This window comes from Armigeres subalbatus, chromosome 2, assembly GCF_024139115.2.
Source record: "Armigeres subalbatus isolate Guangzhou_Male chromosome 2, GZ_Asu_2, whole genome shotgun sequence".
NCBI lineage: Eukaryota > Metazoa > Arthropoda > Insecta > Diptera > Culicidae > Armigeres > Armigeres subalbatus.
This window is the reverse complement of record NC_085140.1, coordinates 301,171,886-301,194,193: the sequence shown is the minus strand read 5'-3', so window position 1 is coordinate 301,194,193 and position 22,308 is coordinate 301,171,886. Positions and strand designations below refer to the sequence as shown.

Sequence of the window (22,308 nt, the reverse complement as noted above, 5' to 3'; positions counted from 1 at the left end):
CAGTTTTTTTTTAATATCTAATAAATCCATTATCCTACTGAACATACTGATCAAAAGAAAAAGCAAAGTGAGCTCATTGATTTTAGTATTAGATATGGAATTTATCTTTAAGAAAAATGTTAAGAAATGTTTTTCATGTTTTGGTTATCTGTTTTCAGATTTAAATATAATTTAAGATTTACCCCTGCAAAAACCATGTACAAAAATCCAATTAGAAGACACACAAAACCCCTCGTTTGCGTATCTTACCGAAACGTCAAACTCATCCACCCCTGCATTATCTATCGACGGCGATACCGAAGTGAGCTCACAGTCAGCCATATTTGTTCCCTCTCCGGCACTCACACAACCCCATCTTGCATCGGTGCTTGCGTCCACACAATAGACCTGTGCAGGAGTTCATCAAATTCACTCACCTGATGGATTTTGACATTTGAGCGGGTCGTCTTCTCGAACAAAAGTTCATTTTGCGTTCATTATGCGACCCGCTCAAACGTCATAATTTCTTGGGGGAGTTCATTTTGCGTTAGTCTATCGGTGTAGGTGTGCTCAGCGGGCAAACTGGACTCACTTGAGTTCCTCCTACCGCTCACTGGTGCTTAGTGAGTAGCTCAGCCAGAATAACATCTCATTAAGCGATCCTGTGGAAGACCTCTGTACTATCTACTCTCCGTCTAGCAAAAGTGTATCACGGTTCTGTCGTTCTTTCGGTACTACCACTCTGAAAAACATATAGAAATACGCAATTTCCCATTCGGTATCACAATCGATTACTGTGCGTCTCCGGCGGTTCGATTTAATTTGTGTGGATTGATTTGTAGGACTGGAATTTTTGCGTTGTTACGTCGTCTGTCTTCTCCGCGGTCGTCGGTGCCGAAGTCGTAGTCTCGTCGCGTAGCGGTCTCCCGGAATTAAGGAAGGTCCTGTTGATGAAGTTGGCCGCCCCGTCCCCGGTGTCTTTGTGATTTTCGTGACGATCTCCGTATCAGCCGGGAATTTTCTCAAGAGGAAAATTGATTGAACACGAAATAAGTTGTGAAATTTCCTTTATTTTCAATCGTGTAGACAGTGAGTGTTTTCGAGGTTCGAGAAAAGGAAGTCTCAGGTGGAAAAGAAGAAGGCGAATGCTCTAGTGGTGGGTATTAGTCGATGGGGTTCCAAAGTGGAAGATTTTTTTTATAGTGATTGATACAATGTGGGCATAGCAATTATCGCTCTAAGGGTTTCTTTGATTTATGTGAGTGTATAGTTTGTCCGGAAAATCTCGATTGATTTTTCCGATTTTTTCTCCCGACTAGTGGTGGCGTATGTGAAATTATTTTGGATTTCACAGTGCCCAGACTTGGAGCGGCGAAGAGCGTGTGCACCAGTATGCGTGGGCTCCAATGTTTGTGTTGCAATTCAATGCGGCAGTGTGACCAGCGATGGAAGCATTTCATAAAATTCCAACACGGGAACACTGCACCAGAACAAAATATTTTGATTGAGAAATTTTGCATTTTTTTGCATTTTACCTTTGATTGAAAGGGATAATGTTTGTAAGATTGAAATGCTTCCATGGTTGGCAACTCTGCTGAGTGAAATGGTTTAGATTCTATTATGAATAGATTATCATCAAAGTGTTTGTAGCCTATCATCAACAAAAAAAACAGATTCTTTGAAAGCAGAGAATATCAATTTCGTTGCTACCAACTGTACGAATAGTTTCAACCTTGATGAGGAACAACTTTTCTTTGGTTGCGCAAAATAAAACAAAATCGTGATGTGAAGTGAAATACAACCTGTGTCGGAGTTTGTGTTTTTCTGTGACAAGTGAATATTAAAAATTTCCATAAGTGAGCAAAATCTAGCTGGAAATCATCTTCAAGTGTACTGTGAAATCAAGAAGGATCTTAGTTAGATCCTTGGGAAAGTTGAATATATATTAATTATCTATTTCCGAATGTGAAGTGAGCTGTTTCTTTCGAGCGAACGAGTGCAGATTTCTTCAACTTTTCCTGTGGAATAGCATGCAAATAAACCGCAAAGGTGAGATCTTGATAAAATAATATTTGTGTATCTATTTTTCAGGTTCAGGAAATTTATCAAGTGCACAGTGAAGCGAACCGTAGTTTGGTCAATGTTATGATTCGTCAAGTTGCTGGGAACCTGTCACATATTAACTAACACATTCAAAGATTTTGGGTTAGGATGTGCCTGAGTGGCGGTATTTTGAATGAAGCAATCCTCGTGTGGAGAAAAAATAAAGCACCCATGATTGTCACAACTGAGTGTAAGTGTTGCCAAGCTCGTTGGAAATAATGGTTGATCTGTAAACAACAAGAAATCTTATTAGATCACATCCGGACTCTACGTATTTATCGAACATGATATCTTCATCAAAAGTTAAACAGAAATTGGATATGCGAGAAAAGAGCTTCTAGGAAATTGAAATTATGTACAGTTTCAGAGTTTGTTTAAGCAAACATTTTGGCGTCATAGACTCACTGATTGATGTTCCACTTGGAAGATGGAGGATGTTGCTAGCATCTGTAAAAAGATTCATACTCATTATTTAACCATCAATTTTTGCTGACAGTCTTTGTCATTAATCTGCACTGCGTTAAAATAAAAATTATTCATACGTCACCAAGTATATAGAGTGAATTAAATGAAAAATAAGCAACGTTTAATGAACGCAGATTCAAAACAGAATACATAGTAAAAACGGAAACCAAAAACTATTTATAATTCGGCATCCATCTGTGAGAACACTTTTGCGTTAGCTATGTCTGGAAGGACTCCGTTTAGTGTACGCATTGGATAGAGTCAAATAGTTTGGTCTTTTGAGGACTATGGGATCCAACATACCGCATCTACTATGCCGGCAGCGACAGAGCAGAACGTGGAATCTGCTTTATGGTACTCGGGAAGCAGATAAAGCGAGTTATTTGGTGGAATTCGATAAGCGAACGCAGTTGCGTGTTGAGAATGATGGGAAAATTCTTCAACTATAGTCTTATCAGCATCTATGCCCAACAAACGATAAGCCTGATGACGTGAGTGATGTGTTTTATTAGAGCCTTGACAAGGCCTACAAAGAGTGCCCAACACACGATGTTAAAATGGTCATCGGGGATGTAAATGTAAATGTAATCGCGACTGTACCCAGCGTCACAAATTCACGAAATAACAGAATGATGCGTTTCAATATCCATACATGGTAGTTGAGATATGTGGCAGATAATGTCTGATCATGGTTTTCCGGCTAAACTGGTTAAGCTGATTCTTTGCCACTAGTCGTTAACGAAGAGTATGAAGATTAAAGGAAAGGTGGCTACCCTGCGGTACTCCGGATGGCATCGTATAAATGTCAGACCTTGCAGCAGCAAATTTGGCAATGGCGGATCTTCCGGTCAAGTAAGAGCAGAGCCAGTTGATAATCCAATCAGGAAATCCGAAGCGGTCTAATTTACTTGCTATTTCTGTAGTTAAGAATATCCGAAGTGGGAAGTTGATGTTGTACGATTGTATGCAGTCTTTATGATGGCGGTCGAGTATTAACATTGTGGACGGCGCTTCGATAAGTCTGGCTTCATTAACGTTGCTAACACACGCCAAGTCAAGCAGTCTGCTGTTTGCTTTGAATACATCACAAATTTGCAGCAGCCCAGAGGAAATTAGACTTTCAGTGAGAGTAAGGTCTTGTTCTGAAGACGCGTTCGTGGATAGATATCCACCTACGTCGTCATCAAATGCCCAAAGAATTAAGAAAATTATTTTGAGCTTTTTAGTGGAATGTCTTCGCTTGTTTGTACAATCCCATTGAATTTCACCACTTAATTGTATCTTGACAGATACGTATTTCGACTTCAATAGTAAGGCCGTCTTCAGTGTCTCGTACTTGACTCGACTTCGAGTCGACAAGTCGAGTCAAGTACGAGACACTGAAGACGGCCTTACTGTTGAGGTCGAAATACGTATCTGTCAAGATACAATTAAGTGGTGAAATTCAATGGGATTGTACAAACTCGTCTTATGACAAGTGCCAAAGAAGCTGAGATTGTAATCACCAAGTATGATAGCTGTGTCGCATTCGACAGCCCTTTCAACTAACTGATGCAAACAGACGGTGTGGGCTGCAAATACTTCGATGGACTTTGTCGGGAGCGTTACTTTAACGACGATCTGTTTCAACGATTCGCTTTCAGAAGGCAGAAATGATGTACTAACTAAGGGACATTTTACAACGATTAGAACTCTGGCACCTCGTATAAGTTGACTAGTTGAGCTACTACAGTCACATCGGTTTGGAGCTCTCCAAGACACCATGCATTGTTGTATCGACGCTGTACCCGAGTAGGACACTTGCCATATACCAGTCATTGTGACTCATATACAACCAAAACCAGTCGCATTAGAGTTGCTGAAACAAAATCTATCTGAATTGTGCTACTAGGGTATCCAACTATGTAAATATACAGAAAGGAGGGTTTAGAATCCATGGGATTGATGCGTTTCTTTAATGATTCTATACTGCCGCTCGATTAGTTATTTGCTCTAGCTCATTTTTGAGAGGTACTTCCACCCTGGAACGGTTTGATGTTGACATCGACTTACAAACTAACGGATCTGTTGAACTTTCCTATTCTTTGGAAAATCTCCAGAAAACTATTTGTTCCCCTATTTGTTTAAGTTATCACGCCACTTTTACTTTTACGGACAACCTGGAAGAGGACGTCGGCTGGGGGTAGACCCCGCACTCGCTTGCTGTGTGCAATCGAGAAAGTCAGCGTGCAGGGAGACTGGTGGCCCAAGATCAAACGACCTAGAATAAAACATTACATTCGGTTTTGCTACGGGCAACATGGAGTGTACGATCAACATAGGTATATGTTGGTAGGTAGTAGACACTATTTCACTTGAATCGTAGTTTCTGTCCTCTTCATTAATTTTCTTTGATTCAGTAATTGCGAAGAGCTCCTCAGTCTAGGTAATACGCCAGTTTCACATGGAATCATTTTCTTTAACTATTTCTTTAAATCCGTATCGGAAATAACGGTAAGCTAGCGTTTCCGGCGCATTTACTTTTAAATTAACCGATTTTTGTTTTAATGATTTGAATGCATGACTTTATTTGAGCCTGGGAGCTTTGGTCCGTCCCAGAAGAAACCGCCCCTAAACCCTAAGCTTCTGGTCTACGGAAGGTATTTTTTTTCTACCGGGTTCCAGAGCATTTTTTGAAAAAGAAAGTTTTCTGTGAGGTTATCCTAATTAACAGTTTCTATTTACCTTTTATGAGATTAATTCAGTGGCTACAGGTGATGGAACGCTCTCTTCTTGGGCAACTTGAAGTCGCCGAGACTGTGTCGCGGCTAACCGACGGGACAGTGGCTGGAAGTGGCAGCTGATCGGTGGCCTGCCGTAAGGAAACGATGTTAACATTGGGGAGAACCCCCGGCCCCCTACCTTTTTGAAATTATTATTGAGAAGCAGCGGATTTACAATACAACCTGGGTTGTAGTGCCCGGGTAGTCTGGTCACTGGGTAGAGGACTTACAATCCTGGAAAGATGAGGGAGACCCGTATACTTCCGTGGGTGGGATTTACGCCCGGATTTGGGTGTCTATAAGGCCTAAGCTGGCTCTATATCTGATAGTACAGCCCTCCATTTTTCAGGAAGCAGATGAGGAATGATAGACTAGCGGTATCGTCAGCCAAGGAATCTTTTATGTTCGTTAGTATTTATTTTATTTATATTGTATTGTTTGCCGTAGTTGGATCGAGGAAAATCAAGCTTTGGACAATGGCAAATCACATGTTCTACTAGTTCTTGAGACTGGGAATGTCGTAGCAGTGTGCCGTGGATCCTTTGAGCTTCCGTAGCTGCGTGGTCAAGGAAGTTGCTCATTGATTCTCCCAATCGTGATCCAGAATTTAACTTCAACCGGAAGAACCGATGTCGCGAACCGCCGGCCTTGATGACCAACTCCAACCAGAATTTCCGCAATAACGTTGCCTGACACTCCAATGTGCCCCGGGATCCAGGTGGAAGTTGTCGACAGTTTTTGGCATGCGAAAACGACCTGGGGTGGCATTGTGCATCTCGAATCGAATCACTCGATTCGTACGTTTTTGCATTCGTTTCGAAAAAATTGCGGTAGGGTAACCGTACCCTTAGTGGAGGTAGCACCAGTAGTGGAGGTAGTGGGGTTTTAAAAAAAATTATCATATTTTAACACTTTACGATAGTTTCAGTTGATGCGTCGTGCTTTAAATATCCTGTTAAATGCAACTTATCCTAAAATTTCGCTTGGAAAACTATTGAAAACAATGATTTTCCTTAACAAAATTGACTCCCTTGCACCTATAGTGGTGCAACTGTACCAATAGTGGCGAGTCTCATAAGACACCAATGGATAGCACCACTATGGGAACCAAAATTAATTTTTACCACTAAAGGAACAGTGGTGCAAGTAATATTTGGTAATTGTTGATGTTAAATGACATCTATCTCATTTTTATTAGCAAATTTATTAGTTTGTCTATTAGCTAAGATATTAAAGCTGTAAATTTCCCATAATTATCAATTTCTAAAAAATATTTTCTTTTGTGGATCTACTAATACCTCCACTATTGGTACCGTTACCCTATTATATATTTCGTTCGACTTCATTCAGGCGCAGTACAAGATTTCGAATAGTGCTATACTAGCTCAATCGAGTATGTTCTGTCGAACGAAATGTAAACAGAGATAATAAGAGGTAGCTGTCTCCGTGTTTAGTATGCCGCCCGCTGGAGAGACAACCTTCAGCGCATGGCGAATGTGAGTAAACAGAGAGAATAAGAGTAATTTCATCTGCGTGTAACATGTTGCCTGTTGGAAAGGCATCCTTCAGGGCATGAATTGGCAGATAATTTATAAACAAGTAAATTGTGCTCAATGACTATAAAAAGGAATATTATTTATTGAGCAGTTGCAATCGATTAAAACATTATGCCGATACGATATGTTTTATAATAAGTTGAGATATTGTTACGATCAAATTATAAGTTTTATGTTTATTCGATTTTATGCCACAGATCCAATTTTGAGCTAAATAATTTAAAGCTAAAGAAGGGTTCGATAATAAATTACTTTGACGTTTCCATGTGTTTTAGTTTAATGCACTTAGGTTATCTCTTGGGCGTTTTTTTTTCAAATTAAACTCAACTATTTTTACGCAGGTTTTCCCCATCGTTTTTTCACGCGGTTTATCGAAACCGTCATGAAATACGTGATAACTGCAAAAACAATTGATTGATCGTTTTTACGCGGATTTCGGGATAATTAGAGATTTCATATTGTCTAGAAACTTTAAAAGTAGGTATACTAATGACATTTTTTCCATCAAGATACAATAATGAAACATTTGTTATCTTCCCGTAGAGAAATAATAACAAATGTAACTAAAAACTTTCAGCAAGAAGTTACTCTCGAAAGCGAAAGGTAACGAGTGTTTTTTATTCGACTTGAGTCGTTTTCCAGTGTGCTATCGAGTATCCATAATGCCAAAACATCTTGTTATTCTTGTACCTCCTCGAGCATACTCGAACGATGAGTCGTTTTCTAGATCGAATCGAAAACCGCAATGCCAAACATGTTCGACTCGATAGAATTACGTTCGAATCGAGATGCGCAATACCACCCCTGGATTCATGGATGTTTCGAGCGGACGCTTTGCAGCGCAGCGATGACACTGGTGAAATCAGTCAAGGCCTGGATCGGTTTGTCTAATGGAACGTACACACGGTCAAGCAGTTTGACCAACATTGAATCCACCTCTCGTTTATTCAAACATCCACCAAGTTTTACCAACAGCGGTACAAACAATCAATTTATTCGACCAAGGGCTGGTGTCCCCCAAGGCAGCATACTGGGGCCCATATTGTATAACATTTTTACTTCTGACTTACCTGATTTACCACCAGGGTGTCAAAAATCTTTGTTTGCAGATGACACAGGTCTCTCAGCCAAAGGGCGAAGCCTTCGTGTCATTTGTAGTAGATTGCAAAAAAGTTTGGATATTTTCTCCACTTACTTGCAAAAATGGAAAATTTCCCCGAATGCTTCCAAAACTCAGCTTATAATTTTCCCACATAAGCCGAGAGCTTCTTATTTGAAACCTTCTAACAGACATATTGTCACTATGAATGGGGTTCCAATTAATTGGTCTAGCGAAGCTAAATATTTAGGACTTCTGCTAGATCAAAAATTAACTTTTAAAAATCACATTGAAGGCCTTCAAGCCAAATGTAACAAATATATTAAGTGTCTATATCCACTTATAAACAGAAAATCAAAACTTTGTCTTAAGAACAAACTTTTGATTTACAAACAAATTTCTAGACCTGCCATGTTGTATGCTGTGCCAATATGGACTAGTTGCTGCAATACCAGAAAGAAGGCACTCCAGAGGATTCAAAATAAAATTTTGAAAATGATTCTGAAGTTGCCTCCGTGGTATAGTACCAATGAACTTCATAGAATTTCTAATATTGAGACATTGCAACAAATGTCCAACAAAATAATTTCAATTTTAGATAAAAATCGTTGCAATCTTCTATTGCAACGATTAGCTCCTGTATCCTTAGTATAAAATAGGTTAAGTTTAGTTTAAGTTGAAAAGATTGTAATTCCTACATGGTTCAATTCAACCAGAGGAAAAATTCTGCCAGAGGCCATTGAAATGTATTAATAATAACTAAAAAGTAACATAGCAAATAAGGATGATAGTGTTAAGAAAACACGGAACACCTAGTCTAAGAGATGAATGCATGTATTAGATAATTAGCAAATAAATTTTGTTAAAAAAAAAAAAAAAAAAAAAAAACGTGTCGAAATAATATGCTAGAAATCATCCCATGACGCCATTTTGATATTTCAGTTTGAAAATTAACTTATGAAAAATGTAATTCATATTTAAAAAAACTGTAAAACATGTGTAATTTTTGCAACTATCGCACCCCTTGGCTATCATTGTCAGGCGTTAGTTACCTTTTTGTGACACAAGATGGTGTGAATGTGCTGTCTGTTGCCTAATATATAGGGATTCACGAAGTGGACTATATTGTTAATATACTATATTTGCTCCACCCCCGACAATTCAAACCAAAATCAAACCGTTTTATTTTTTTCCAACCGAGCCGCCAACTGTCAAATGGTTGTTCGAACAACTTCACACACGTTCAAACAAAGCAGCAACCGAAGCGTTTTCTTGGGGGCGGAGTCAATGTTCGTCAAACTGCTTGACTGGTGTGTACGTTGCATAAGGGAGTGGATGCGATAGTTAACAGAGCTGTAGTTGTTGCCAAGAAAACGCTGCATTGTTCAGTAAAGCTCTTTTACACCGTTACGTTGTTCGTTGTAACGCCAACTCCTTCTCTCGTAAGGGAACCGTCAGCCAGCTGGTCGCTCCGTGCCATTGAACCTTGTTATTACCAAGTGGCTCAGTTATTTGTTTGATAAGATTTTTACAAGGTTAATACTCGATCGGCAGGCTTTGACCGCTTGGAAATTAAGGATGAACGACAATCCTTGGTCGATGTGAAATCTCGGAGGACTTTGACGAGTATCCGGTTTGGGATCAGCTGTCCATTATTCTTGAGACTAGAGACGGTGCCGCCCAATGTACGCATTCCCGTGATCGCTTTTCCCAGCCGACATGGTGAAGCTAACCGACGAGACCCATCGATTAACTGCTGCTTCACAAGATGTCTTCTGTAGATGTAGATGTTCTTGAGTAGGCCATTGAAGACCCCTATCGTGGCAACCAGCAACAGGGTTACCGCCATATAGCATAATACTATTTCTGCGGTAGGGGAAGGTTTTTCAGCATCGGATATCGTATTCCACCCGTAAACTAGTAAACTTCCCGATGCATATGGCTTGAGCGAAGCCACTGACCGACACGAGTGATGGAAAATATTCCCTGAGTGCACTGGCTACCTCCGGTCTTGCGGTCTTGCGAATCGATGTGTATGGGCGAAGATCACCGCTTACCACTTTGCGCATTAACTTTTCTCCACAGTTCGGCGGCTCTTTGCCCCGAATTGATGGAGTCTAGGAAGTCCTCCCACTGCACAGTGTGCAAATTCGAGCCAAAAAACGGACGCAATTCAACCACGGTATGTACATATCTGGAGATTACCTTAAAAAAATCACAAAAATCCAAAGAATCTGATGGTGCCGACCCCTTTGCCGTTAGAATACTGGAAGTGTCCTATTTTGTCCAATTTCCCCTACAAATAGACGTTTTTGCACATCAATCGAAAAGACAGGGAAAACCTTGACTTGTGTTATGGAAATATCATAATAGGCCTCCCATATATTTTTGAACACAGATAAGTGTCTCATTTTGTCTAATACCCTCTATAAAATGCTTCAGATGATACACATTTAAGATTCGAGGAGATCATCAAATGAGTTACTGTAAGTTATGGAATTCAGGACGATGAAATAGTGTTATCCTCGGACAATTCACTGGGAATCTGTTTAGTGTCTGTTTTTGTCTGATACTCCCTATAATTTAAAAATATTTTCAAAAGTATAACATCAATTCAATAAATTAATGATTTCGTGTGTGTTACTTCTACGTGAAGTGCAACGATTTACAATGATATGGAAATGCTAATATCATCTTCCAAATTCGGACGTACATGTTCATGATAGCATTAGAGGCGAAAGTATAGAATTGATAGTTCCGTTAGGATACGGCAGGCATGAGAAAACGCAATGAGAAAACAGAACTGTGCAATAAAAATCCTATTCGACTAAATGCTGATGTCATATTAGAAATTTGGAGACAGTACTCGTCGATAGCAAATCCTTCCGCACGCGATGGCATATGAGCAAGACAAACCACCTTCCTTTTGCCAGTGGAGATATATCAGCTTCCACACTGATATTCTTCCCTCCCCCTTCATACGGGAGTTTGGCAGAAGGAAGGTCGTGCGATATATGCCATCACAAATATTGCCCTCTGCTCGCTTTCAAATCGACTTCTATAAAAACATTCTTCATGCCTGCCGTATCCTAACGGAACTATCAATTCTATACTTTCGCCTCTAATGCTATCATGAACATGTACGTCCGAATTTGGAAGATGATATTAGCATTTCCATATCATCAATTCAATATTCATTTTAGGAAAATGTACTAAGATCCTTGAAGACTATTGTAGGCATATCAAAATGCTATTCCTTTTTTGTAGGGTCCCTTCAGTGTCTCATTTTGTCCAATATCCCTTATACGTTGAACCTTTTTTTTTTTCAATTTTTCAGAACACACAAATTGAAAGCTCGAGAAAATTTTGTGAAAATCAGCGAATTATCTGGACAAAGAAATGTGACTTTTCCTAGGGGGTTGAATAGTGTCTGCTTTTGTCAAATATCCCCTATAGTTAAATGAAATTTTAAAATCAGATAGAGCAAATCAATTAATAACTATGAAAATTATATTAGCATCCTTGCTTACTTAGTGGACATATTAAAGAGAGGTTTTTTTCTTTTTTAGAGTGCATCGTCCAATGTCTCATTCTGTCTAATACCCCCTATACATTGAAATTCTTTTAATGCACAAAAACATCAATTAAAGTTCGAGAGAATTTTGTGCATTGTGCTAATTTTAGCAAATCACTTGAATAATAAAATAAGGCCTTAGCCTCGGCCTTAGCTAATTAACGGGGAGCTGGTTAATGTCTGATTTTGATCAATATAGGGGATATTTAAATGAAGTTAAAATATATAGTAGAGCAAATCAATAAATAACTTAGAGAACTATATCAAGACCCTTGTGTATTAAAAGAACACAGAAATCAAAATAACTAAAAAAATTGTGAAAATCAGCGAATCATCTGGACAATCAAATATTCTACAATAAGCAAGTGGAAATAACTCAAATTCATAGTGATCTGATATGTTTAGTTTTTTTACATTAAAATATAAAAAAAATTATTTGACAAAGCCAGCCACAAAACTGCTAAACAAATTAATGAGAAGAACCACAACCGTATGCATTAAAGTATTTCCTAGAAGGATATTTGTCGGAATGGGACACTGGACGGTGCACTTAAGAAAAACAACCTTTCTTTAATATGTCCACTATAATACGCAAGGGTCTTGATATAGTTTGCTAAGTTATTTATTGATTTGCTCTACTATATATTTTAACTTCATTTAAATATCCCCTATATTGATCAAAATCAGACATTACCCAGCTCCCCGTTAATTAGCTAAAGCCGAGGCTAAGGCCTTATTTTATTATTCAAGTGATTTGCTAAAATTAGCACAATGCACAAAATTCTCTCGAACTTTAATTGATGTTTTTGTGCATTAAAAGAATTTCAATGTATAGGGGGTATTAGACAGAATGAGACACTGGACGATGCACTCTAAAAAAGAAAAAAAACCTCTCTTTAATATGTCCACTAAGTAAGCAAGGATGCTAATATAATTTTCATAGTTATTAATTGATTTGCTCTATCTGATTTTAAAATTTTATTTAACTATAGGGGATATTTGACAAAAGCAGACACTATTCAACCCCCTAGGAAAAGTCACATTTCTTTGTCCAGATAATTCGCCGATTTTCACAAAATTTTCTCGAGCTTTCAATTTGTGTGTTCTGAAAAATTGAAAAAAAAGGTTCAACGTATAAGGGATATTGGACAAAATGAGACACTGAAGGGACCCTGCAAAAAAGGAATAGCCTTTTGATATGCCTACAATAGTCTTCAAGGATCTTAGTACATTTTCCTAAAGTGAAAATTGATTTGATGATATACTTTTGAAAATATTTTTAAACTATAGGGGGCATCAGACAAAAACAGACACTAAACAGATTCCCAGTGAATTGTCTGAGGATAACACTATTTCATCGTCCTGAATTCCATAACTTGCAGTAACTCATTTGATGATCTCCTCGAATCTTAAATGTGTATCATCTGAAGCATTTTATAGGGGGTATTAGACAAAATGAGACACTTATCCGTGTTCAAAAATATATGGGAGGCCTATTATGATATTTCCATAACACAAGTCAAGGTTTTCCCTGTCTTTTCGATTGATGTAAACATATGCATTAGCAAAATCCTCTATTTGTAGGGGAAATTGGACAAAATAGGACACTTCCAGTATTCTAACGGCAAAGGGGTCGGCACCATCAGATTCTTTGGATTTTTGTGATTTTTTTAAGGTAATCTCCAGATATGTACATACCGTGGTTGAATTGCGTCCGTTTTTTGGCTCGAATTTGCACACTGTGCACTGTTTCCTTTTGGCGTCTTGGATGACCATTCGGCATTCGTAGGGTTTTGTGTAGGTTTTCAATGCATATATCGTTTCTCGGCTCTCCTGAGCGCTCGGAGGGTATCTAATCACTAACGAAGGGGTTTGCGTCCTGGCCGAGAACTGCTACTAGAACTAGAACTAACTGCAAGTCAAATGCTGTTATCAAAGGATTCCCTGTCGGTGACATCATAAAACACCAGGGCAAGGGAAGAGATATTGGCAGTGACCAGAATTGGGAAATGGCTACTCTCTTAGAGGTCGGATGCAACCTCTCACTTTAATTCGGGAAGGGATGGCCGGCTGATGGTGTGGTCACGTGATCCCCCTCGCGACTCGATTAATTCGCTCGTTTCGCAGTATCGTAAATAAGCTTTTGTTTTTTTTTTTTCTAGCTGAACTGCGATTCGATGGATCAGTGAGTTACATTTCCGGTCTCTTGACGAGGACCCTTCGAATTCCTTCTTTTTCTCCGTCTCTACCTAGAGTTCCCTCTCGTACTCCTCTTTCTCAATGGCCTTCTTCAGGCAGTTCAGCATTCTTTTTGTCTCTAGTTGCCAAAATTGGTCGAATCGAACAGCCCTTTTTTCGTTCATTTCATTTCAAGTACAAGTTTCCAATAAAATAGCATCTCGAAGTTCTTTTCTTTTCATTGTTCTGCGTCTTGTCTGACCTATGAAAACATTTTGTTAAGAAAATTATTTTGAGCTTTTTAGTGGAATGTTTTCACTTGTCATAAGACGAGTTTATATCTGTCAAGATACAATTAAGTGGTGGAATTAAATAGGATTGTATAAACTCGTCGTATGACAAGCTATGAAAACAATTATTGTAACCTTTGAGCGGATACTCAAGCAAGAGGACATGGTTAATATCAGTTTTTATTCTAAACTAGCAGACCCGACGAACTTTGTTTCGCCTAAAAATGATTTACAGAGAATGTTTAGTTCTCGAGTTATGCAGAAATTTATGCTTCATTTGCATGGGAGCCCTCCTTTCCATAAGGGGGAGGGGTTTCGAACCACCACAGAAACATATCTTCCCTTAAAAACCGCCACGTGCCAGATTTGGTTCAACTTGCTTGAATAATTCTCGAGTTATGAAGAAATTGGTGTTTCATTTGTATGGAAGCCCCCCTTTTCAACGAAGGGAGGGGTCTCAAACAATCTCATGATCCTTTCCCGGCCCAAAAAACCTCTGCATACGAAATTTCACGCCGATCGGTTCAATAGTTTCCGAGTCTATAAGGGTCAGACAGATAGAAATTCATGTTTATGTATATAGAAGACTTGTCTTTCAAACTCAATGAATTCAAAAACTATGGGCGATTCACCTTCATGAGCCCAGTGCAACTGTACAGCTTGATGTGAAATGGTTATAAACTAATGAGAAATATTGATTTAAAATTTGCAATTTATTAGAGTAAACGATGACCTGGTAGTTTAATTTTTTTTGGGTAAAGGAAAAAACTATTAAGTATTACAATTGGAAAAACTAATAGCGAGTGCAACACATATTTAGCAATCCTGAAAGTAAAAGCGTCGTTGATTTTGTAACACTCAAACCAGTGGCTAAAAACGACGAAGACGTAACACGGCATCCCTGACGAACAGATGACGGAGGAGAAATCTCTGCAACAAATCCAATAGGAAATCAGTGTCCGAGTGTCCATAAATTCAATGTCGGCAAAACAACGCGATTCCAGCACTTGTACCACAAAAACATTTCGAGCTCCCATACTCGATTGAGTGACTGACTGAGTGATCGAGTCGTTACTGTACTGGTGATGCCACCCTCTCTCCAAACCAAACGAGAGTGCCCTTTTTCGTAGTGGTTGTATCCAATTTCGCTCGAGCGAATCTCCATCTTCACCGACAATAGCCAACTAAACTAGTTATCACTGTTCCAACTAGTTTTGCGCAATGAACTGGTTGATCATTTACGGTTCCCATCTGTAGTCCAACAGAATATAATCTGATTGATTCTTATTGGAATTCTAGAACGTGAATTTCAAGCTTTCGAAAACAAAATTTGTGAAACTTCACAAGGAAAGTGATGGAGTCATCCACCACCCATGGAGCATCTCGCGTCTAGCAAAAGTGCAGACAAATTTATTTCCACTTAAAAAAAAGTTACGTAATTTATATAACAACACACCAACACTGAGCTGCCGACTTTGACGACGACGACGACGATTAATAATGGTCGTCGTCGTCGTCATCCTCGTCCGGAGTAGAGTGCGGCGGAGAAATGTTTGTACACAAGTCGTGCTCGCGGCAATAAACTCATTTTTTAACGCGAAGAGCAAAACACTCACTTCCACACACTGTTTCACCGCACCACATCACATCAGAGAAGCAGCAGCGGCAGCAGCGCGTGTTGTGAGTTCACTGTCGTCCCGTCCCGTGGAGCCAAGTCGAAGTCATGTCGCGTCTTGCGGCTCGCACTGCTGCTGCGCTGTTTCCAGGTGTGGGGGAATGTCCGACGTTTTGTCACCATTTTCACTGTTGAGGTAGTTTGTTTTGAAATAGCGAAATTTTCGTTGGTGAGAAGTCACGACTGAGTTTCGGGGTGGTGAAATAAGATCACCATTCGATGATGGGTCGGAGTTGGGAGATTCGGTAGATCCGTGAATGACTTTCAGTTTTGTTTGTGCAACCTCTGCAAAGGTGATATCACCAAAATAACATTTTTTACTTTTCTTTACCTGATTTTTTTATTCAATTTATACATCATTGAACCTTAAATTTCTCTAAAAGCTATTGCATATCGTGATCTGTTGTACACGATTTAAATTGCAAAATAAAGATAGCGATGAAGACATCCGAATGTCCAGATCACTTGTGTTGTAGAAGGGGGAGTGGCTGATTAAAAAAAAAAAGTGGAGCTGCCCATCGAATATTGCTTTGCTTCTATAATCAATAATATTATTGTCTCTATCCCTCATAGAGAAGCTTCTCACCTCTTGGATGATCAACTTCTGGAGGGATTGAAATCAGTTCGGTTCTACCTTTTTATAACTGATTTTTTTGCAGGAATTACTCAGGACTTTCGAAGTAGTTCGTTGGGCAATTTAAATTCATCCAGGAATTTCCTCCAGGTTTGTTTCAAGGGAATCTCCCATTGATTATCCAGTTATTCCTCAGGGATCTAATTCGGTAATTGATCCGGGAATTTGTTTGGGAATGCCTTCCGAAAATGTTGGAGTTCTTTCGAGAGTTTTGGGAATTACTTCGAAAATGTCTCTTCAAGAGTTCCTTAAGAAATTCATTTGCGAGTTCTTTGAAGATTTGATTTAGGTATTCCTTTAGAACTTACTCTAGGAATTCCATCTGTAGTTCCTACAGAAAATCTTCCGAAGCTTCCTCCAGGAATTCCGCCAGATGAGATATGTCACTCAGCAATTGCTCCAGGATTCAACAGTTTTTCTAGGAATCACTCAGAAATTCCTCCAAAAAATATGTGTATAAAAGTGTCTCATAAATTCCGCAAAACATTTATTATCCTTTGGAAATGCTTCAAGCAGATCCTCCAAATATATCTCTGAAAATTTCTCCAGAATTTCCTCCTGGAATTATAAGTCTCTCTGAAAGTTCCCTCAGAAATTCCATCAGGACTTCCTCCGGAAATTCCTTTGAAAGTTGCGTTTGGAATGTGGCGCTCTTCCATAAATACTTACAGAAGTTTTTTCATGAAGTCCTTTACAAGTTTCTCAAGAATTTGTTTTAGATATCGCACTAGAAATTGCTCTTAGCATTCCTTCAAGAGTTCCTTCTGAAGTTCCTTTATAAATTATTCCAGAAGTTACTCCAGGTGTTCCACTTTGAATTCGTTCAGGTATGCTTCTGTAAATTCCTCCAGGGGTTGCCCTAAGACATCATCCCGATCTTCTCTAGAATTCGATTTTTTTATTACGAAAATTCATCCTGAAATTTCTTCAGAATTTTCTCCAGCGGTTTGTTGATTCTTATGTGATTTCCATTGAAAATTCATCAAATATATTTTCTTCAGAGAGTATTAGGCATTTTTCGGAAATCAGTTTCCCAGAAATTCTTTCGGCATTTGTTCCAGTTTTTTTTTAGAATTCTTCCGTATGGTCGAAGCAGGAGAGTAATTCTTCCGGCGTCGGTGGCTGTCACTCGTGACTTTGATAATTCTTCTAGTTTTTTTAATTGCTCCAGAAGTTTATTAAAGAATTTCTTCAGAATTTCCGGGAGAAGTTCTTCGAGAAATTCCTACTATTTGGTAAAAGGATTCTATAAGACTTCTTCCGAAAGTATCTCGAAAAATTCTCATAGAAATTCCTTCAGATTTTTTTTTTCAAAAGATCTCCTTGGAAATTCACTATGAGTTTCTCTTAAAATTCCTCCAAGAGTTTGCCTTAGTGGATTTTGTAGATTTATATATGAATCGACTCGGAAACTAATTTCATTGAAAGTCAAGATTGTTTACTATTAACTATTGAAAATTTCAATTCTTGTCATACCCAGTAAAAAATTCAAAATCAACCAATCCCGTTCATGCATTCCCAACACAGACATCAGAATGACGAAAGTTACAGTCCTTTTAACCCACCGCACCGCTTCATTTTCGTTGGGGATAAAAAGATCCGTGTTAGAGGTGTGCGCCGGTCCGATATTCGTCGGCGGCGGCGTTTGTCAGAATTTTGATCGGCGGCGGCGGCGTTTTCGGCATCACGCCGAAAGCCATTTTAGCAGGCGGCGGCGGCGGCGGCGTGAATCGGCGTGGCGATTTTTTTTATTATCTTTCTTATTTTTTTTTTGCATTTTTTTGGGATATTTTCAAGACATTAAAGGAAGAATCTTTTGAATTTCGCATGAAAAATCTAATGAACTTCTCCAGACAATTCTATAAGTTTTTTAAAAATTTGGAAATTATTTTCGGATTTTCCATGAGAACCACTTTGAACTTTCGAGAAATATTTGAAATTTCTAAATGAAATTGTTTGAAATTTCACCAGAAAATGGGAAACTTCAGAATTTTCACGAAAAATTGTTCTTAACTTCTACAGGAAAATCTTCGGAAATTCACGGAAAGTTTCTATTGAGTATTCTTCGAAATTTGCACAAAAATCTTCATAATTGCAGGAGAGTGTGGCTGGTAGAATGGTTGTTTTCAGGTTGACTTTCTCAGTCTAGAATAATAAGGACGGCTAGTTTGGCATGGCCAACGATAAAACAGTAAATTCTCAAAAATAAGTAAACTTCTAAAGAATTTCCACGAAGGATTGTTCAAAATGTAGATTTCAATAAAAAAAATCTTTGGATTTCAACGGAAAATTGTTCGAAATTATTGGATTTCTACTAAAAATTCTTTGTACAGTAGACGTTCGATAACCAAAAGTCATTTAACTGCAATGCTTTTAACTGCAATTCAATAGTTACATCAGTTTGCAGTTTTCGGACAGCTGAACTTCAAAACGATGTCAAAGTCTATGATCTACATTGCGCTGCACAATCAGGTGCACTTACATTTCGTCGGACGTCGCATGACAATTGTTTGACGACAAGAATGCGTCGCGGTTATCGAACGGCATTCGCTAACTGAAACGAAAACATGTTGCAGTTTTTGAACGACTAGTGTAGATAATACACTACAAAATACATACAAAAGAAATTCTTGGGTTTTTCCATTGGCCGAAAGCGACATACGGCCGAACTGGTAAATTAGCCGAAAAAGTTGTTTGCCTAACAGGTCGTCGAATATGTCATCAGACCGAAAATGCCGTTTGGACGAAATGGTCGTTTGACAGAATGGATCATTTGGCCAAAAATATCGTTTGGGTCTACAGGTTATACGGCCAAATGTTAATAAGGGTCTGTTCAAATATAACGTAACCAATAGGGGGTGGGGGTTGTTTAATTTTTGTTACAATTTATTATGCAAAATAAGGGGGGGTGGGTGGTTGTCCTTCGGAATATTGTTACGCGTAACAAATTAATTGCATAGAAAAAAAAAGTAAAATGTTGAATTTTTTTTTATTTTCTTTAAAAAAGCATAAAATATACTAATGCATAATAATTAATTGTAACGTGTTTTAAATCCTACCACAAATCTTTTTTTTCTCAATAAACTGTTTGTTGCGCGTTACGCATAGGGGTGGGGTAGTTCTGGAAATTGTTACAGATTGTTACGAGGGGGTAGGTGGTTCTCAAAAACAACGTTTTTCGCGTTACGTAGTACTTGAACAGACCCACTGAACGGGTAATTTGCAGTTGTTGAACACCCATCATAAAAGAGCAACGAAACGTTGGACAAAATTTAAAAATCAATTTAGTAATTTAGTCAAAAATATCTATCGGTTTGGCCTAATGATATTTACGTTGAAAAGGCCTTTTTATCAAACGACATTCGAACGAAATTTCGTAACCTCTACTTTTCAAGTCGATACTGGCCTTTAAGTCAAAAGTCATCCAATTCCCATTAAGCCGAAATAAACGTTTATACGAAACTGTTATCAGGTCGAAAATGGTTTGACCAAAAATGCACTTTGACCGAAAGCGATATACAGCCAAAATGGAAATTCAGCCGGAATGTTAATTTGGCCGAAAAAGTCGTTTAACCGAATAGATCATTTGACCGAAAATGCTGTTTGGTAAGAATGGACATTTGGACCGAAAATGTCTTTTCTGCAGAACAACCCTTCCGGTCATTCTGTCAAATCTAGACCAACATTTGAAAAGGGCGTAACAGCCAAAATTTATTCAATTAACAAAAAGTCTATTTAACCAAACGAGTGACCATTTTTGATCATATTACCCGCTAAGTCCGAGGTTCAGTGTTATTAATATTTGGCCGTATGTCCCGTTGGACCGAATTACATTCTCGGCCAAATGGACCATTCTGTCAAAAAAACATTTCAGCTAAACGGCATTTTTTGCCAACGATCGTTTCGCCCAGATGACCTACTAGCAAACGGCTTTTTCGGCCAAGTTCGGCCATCTGTCGCTTTCGGTCAATTGAATTTTCCAAGAATTTCTTATCGAAAATAGAAAGAATTTTCTGAAGAAATAAAAAAAAATCCTCAAAAATTCCGAGCATTTTTCCGTTGTTTTAAAGTTGGCTATGCCAAACTAGCCGTCTAGTGATGAACTTCTCCCTGTGAAAAAATCACTCTTATTAAGGATAAAAAAACTAGCCGTCTTAAATAATCTAGATTGACAAAGTCAACGTTAAAGCGTCCCTTTAACAAGTCACAATTTTCTGTGTAAATTTAAAAGAATACTCAGCAGAAACTCAATAAGAACTTTCCGTGGATATTCCGAATATTTTCCTGTAGAAACTTGGAACAACATCCCGTGAAAACTCTGAAGGGATTCTCATGTAAATTCCAAACAGTTTTTCTTGATAAATCCAATAGGGGCTCCTTTTGGTAATTCTAAAGAGCTCTGGAAACTTGATAGTAGTTTTTGTGGAAAATCTGAAAAAAATACAAATGAATATTCTGGAAAAGTTGAAAAAATGTCTAAGAAAGTTCATTATTTTTTTAGGCGAAGCACAAAAGATTCTCCCGTTAATGTTTTAAAAATATCCAAAATGACCAATTCAGCCGAACGACACTTTCCACCGAATGTCCATTTCGACCAAAGAGCATATTCGGCTATTACGCTATTCGGCCAACCGATTTTTCAGCCAAAGGAACTATTCGACGAAATGACATTCTTGGCCAAATAACATATTTTGATTTTGACATCAAATTGATTCAAGATTTGTTTACAAATATTGCTGGAGATTACTAAATTGTATGATATGACATCAAACTGTATACTTATTTTGTTATCGGAAACCAATATCAAAAATAGTTTTCGATCTGCTCTCATCGACAGCAGGAATAGTTTTTTACTTGATTCACAGTAAGATTTTTCTACTACACCCAGGTTTTTTTTAAACGGTTGGAATTCATTAATTTCTCGGTAAACCTGAACTTTCACAGCTTTTTAAATACCCTCTGAATTTTCTTTGATTTATTGTGAATTTTTTCGTGGGGTTAACTCATTGTTTCGTTGACGCTAAAGGTCTTAAACGACTAAAACCAAACCGTGTAAAAAATACCTGGGTGTATACCTACGTTTGTTATTTTAACCGTTAAAACGTCCAAAAACATATCAAATTAAGTAAACATAATCGATGATTTCACAACATTAAAACAAGTTATTGATTTGCTCTCAAGCTTTGCTCGGGTAGACTTCTACCAAATAGTCTTTTCGTTTGAACAACATATTCGGCCAAACAACTTTCAGCCTTGTGGCCTTCAGCCAAATGGATTTCTGCCGAACGACTTTTTGCCATTCAAAAATTTAATTTCAATTAGATTTTTTAAAATTTCAACGGGAAATCCTTCGCAAGAATACAAGAAATACAAGAAATTGTATGGAATTTTCATGAGAATCTTTGGTATCTTCACGAAACATTATCAGTTTCAACGTGATGTTGTAAAGATCTATCAGGAAATTAAACGGAAGTTCCACTGAATCTTCGGAATTTCCACTGAAAATTTTGTGGACTTCTTCAAATTTGAATCGGCGTGAAAATTATAGATCAGCGGCGTGACAAATTTTAAACGGCGGCGCGCCGATGCAAAAATGTCGGCGGCGGCGTCGTGCCAAAAACTGTCGGCGGCGGCGGCGCACACCTCTAATCCGTGTTTCGCGCTCGCGCATCATTCCTGTTCGAGAATCCACGGTGAGCGGACAGTACGATGGCGTCGGTAACGGTCGTAGCCCGATGACGGTGCGTGGCTCCTGCATCTTTAGCGTTTCAGCGGCAAAGTAGAGAGTGGCTGTCGTCAGCATCAAAAGCACTCCAGTAAAATTTGGTTTATGGTTTTGTTGCAATTAAGTGATTAATGCTCATTATAGATAATAATTCGACTCTTCTCAGAACCACCATTTTATCCAAAGGAAAATTGAGCCGAGACGAATTTTGTTCAAAGTGCAAATCATAATTGCTTGGCAACAGCAGAAAGTTGCCTTCGGCAGCAGC

The 22,308-nt window shown here is 38.4% G+C and overlaps 1 protein-coding gene across 5 annotated transcripts in view; it reads left to right on the top strand.

Moving 5' to 3' along the window:
- Positions 1-643: 643 nt before the first annotated feature.
- LOC134212491 (nuclear receptor coactivator 2) overlaps positions 644-22,308 on the top strand; it is a 530,556-nt gene continuing 508,891 nt past the window's right edge. For 2 of the 5 annotated variants that reach the window (XM_062690404.1, XM_062690406.1), the window contains exons 1-2: positions 644-1,135; positions 1,592-2,028. The gene's annotated coding sequence lies outside the window, so the exon portion shown is untranslated. The remainder of the gene's footprint in view (positions 1,136-1,591; positions 2,029-22,308) is intronic. The other 3 variants (XM_062690409.1, XM_062690407.1, XM_062690405.1) reach the window with 3 other exon arrangements.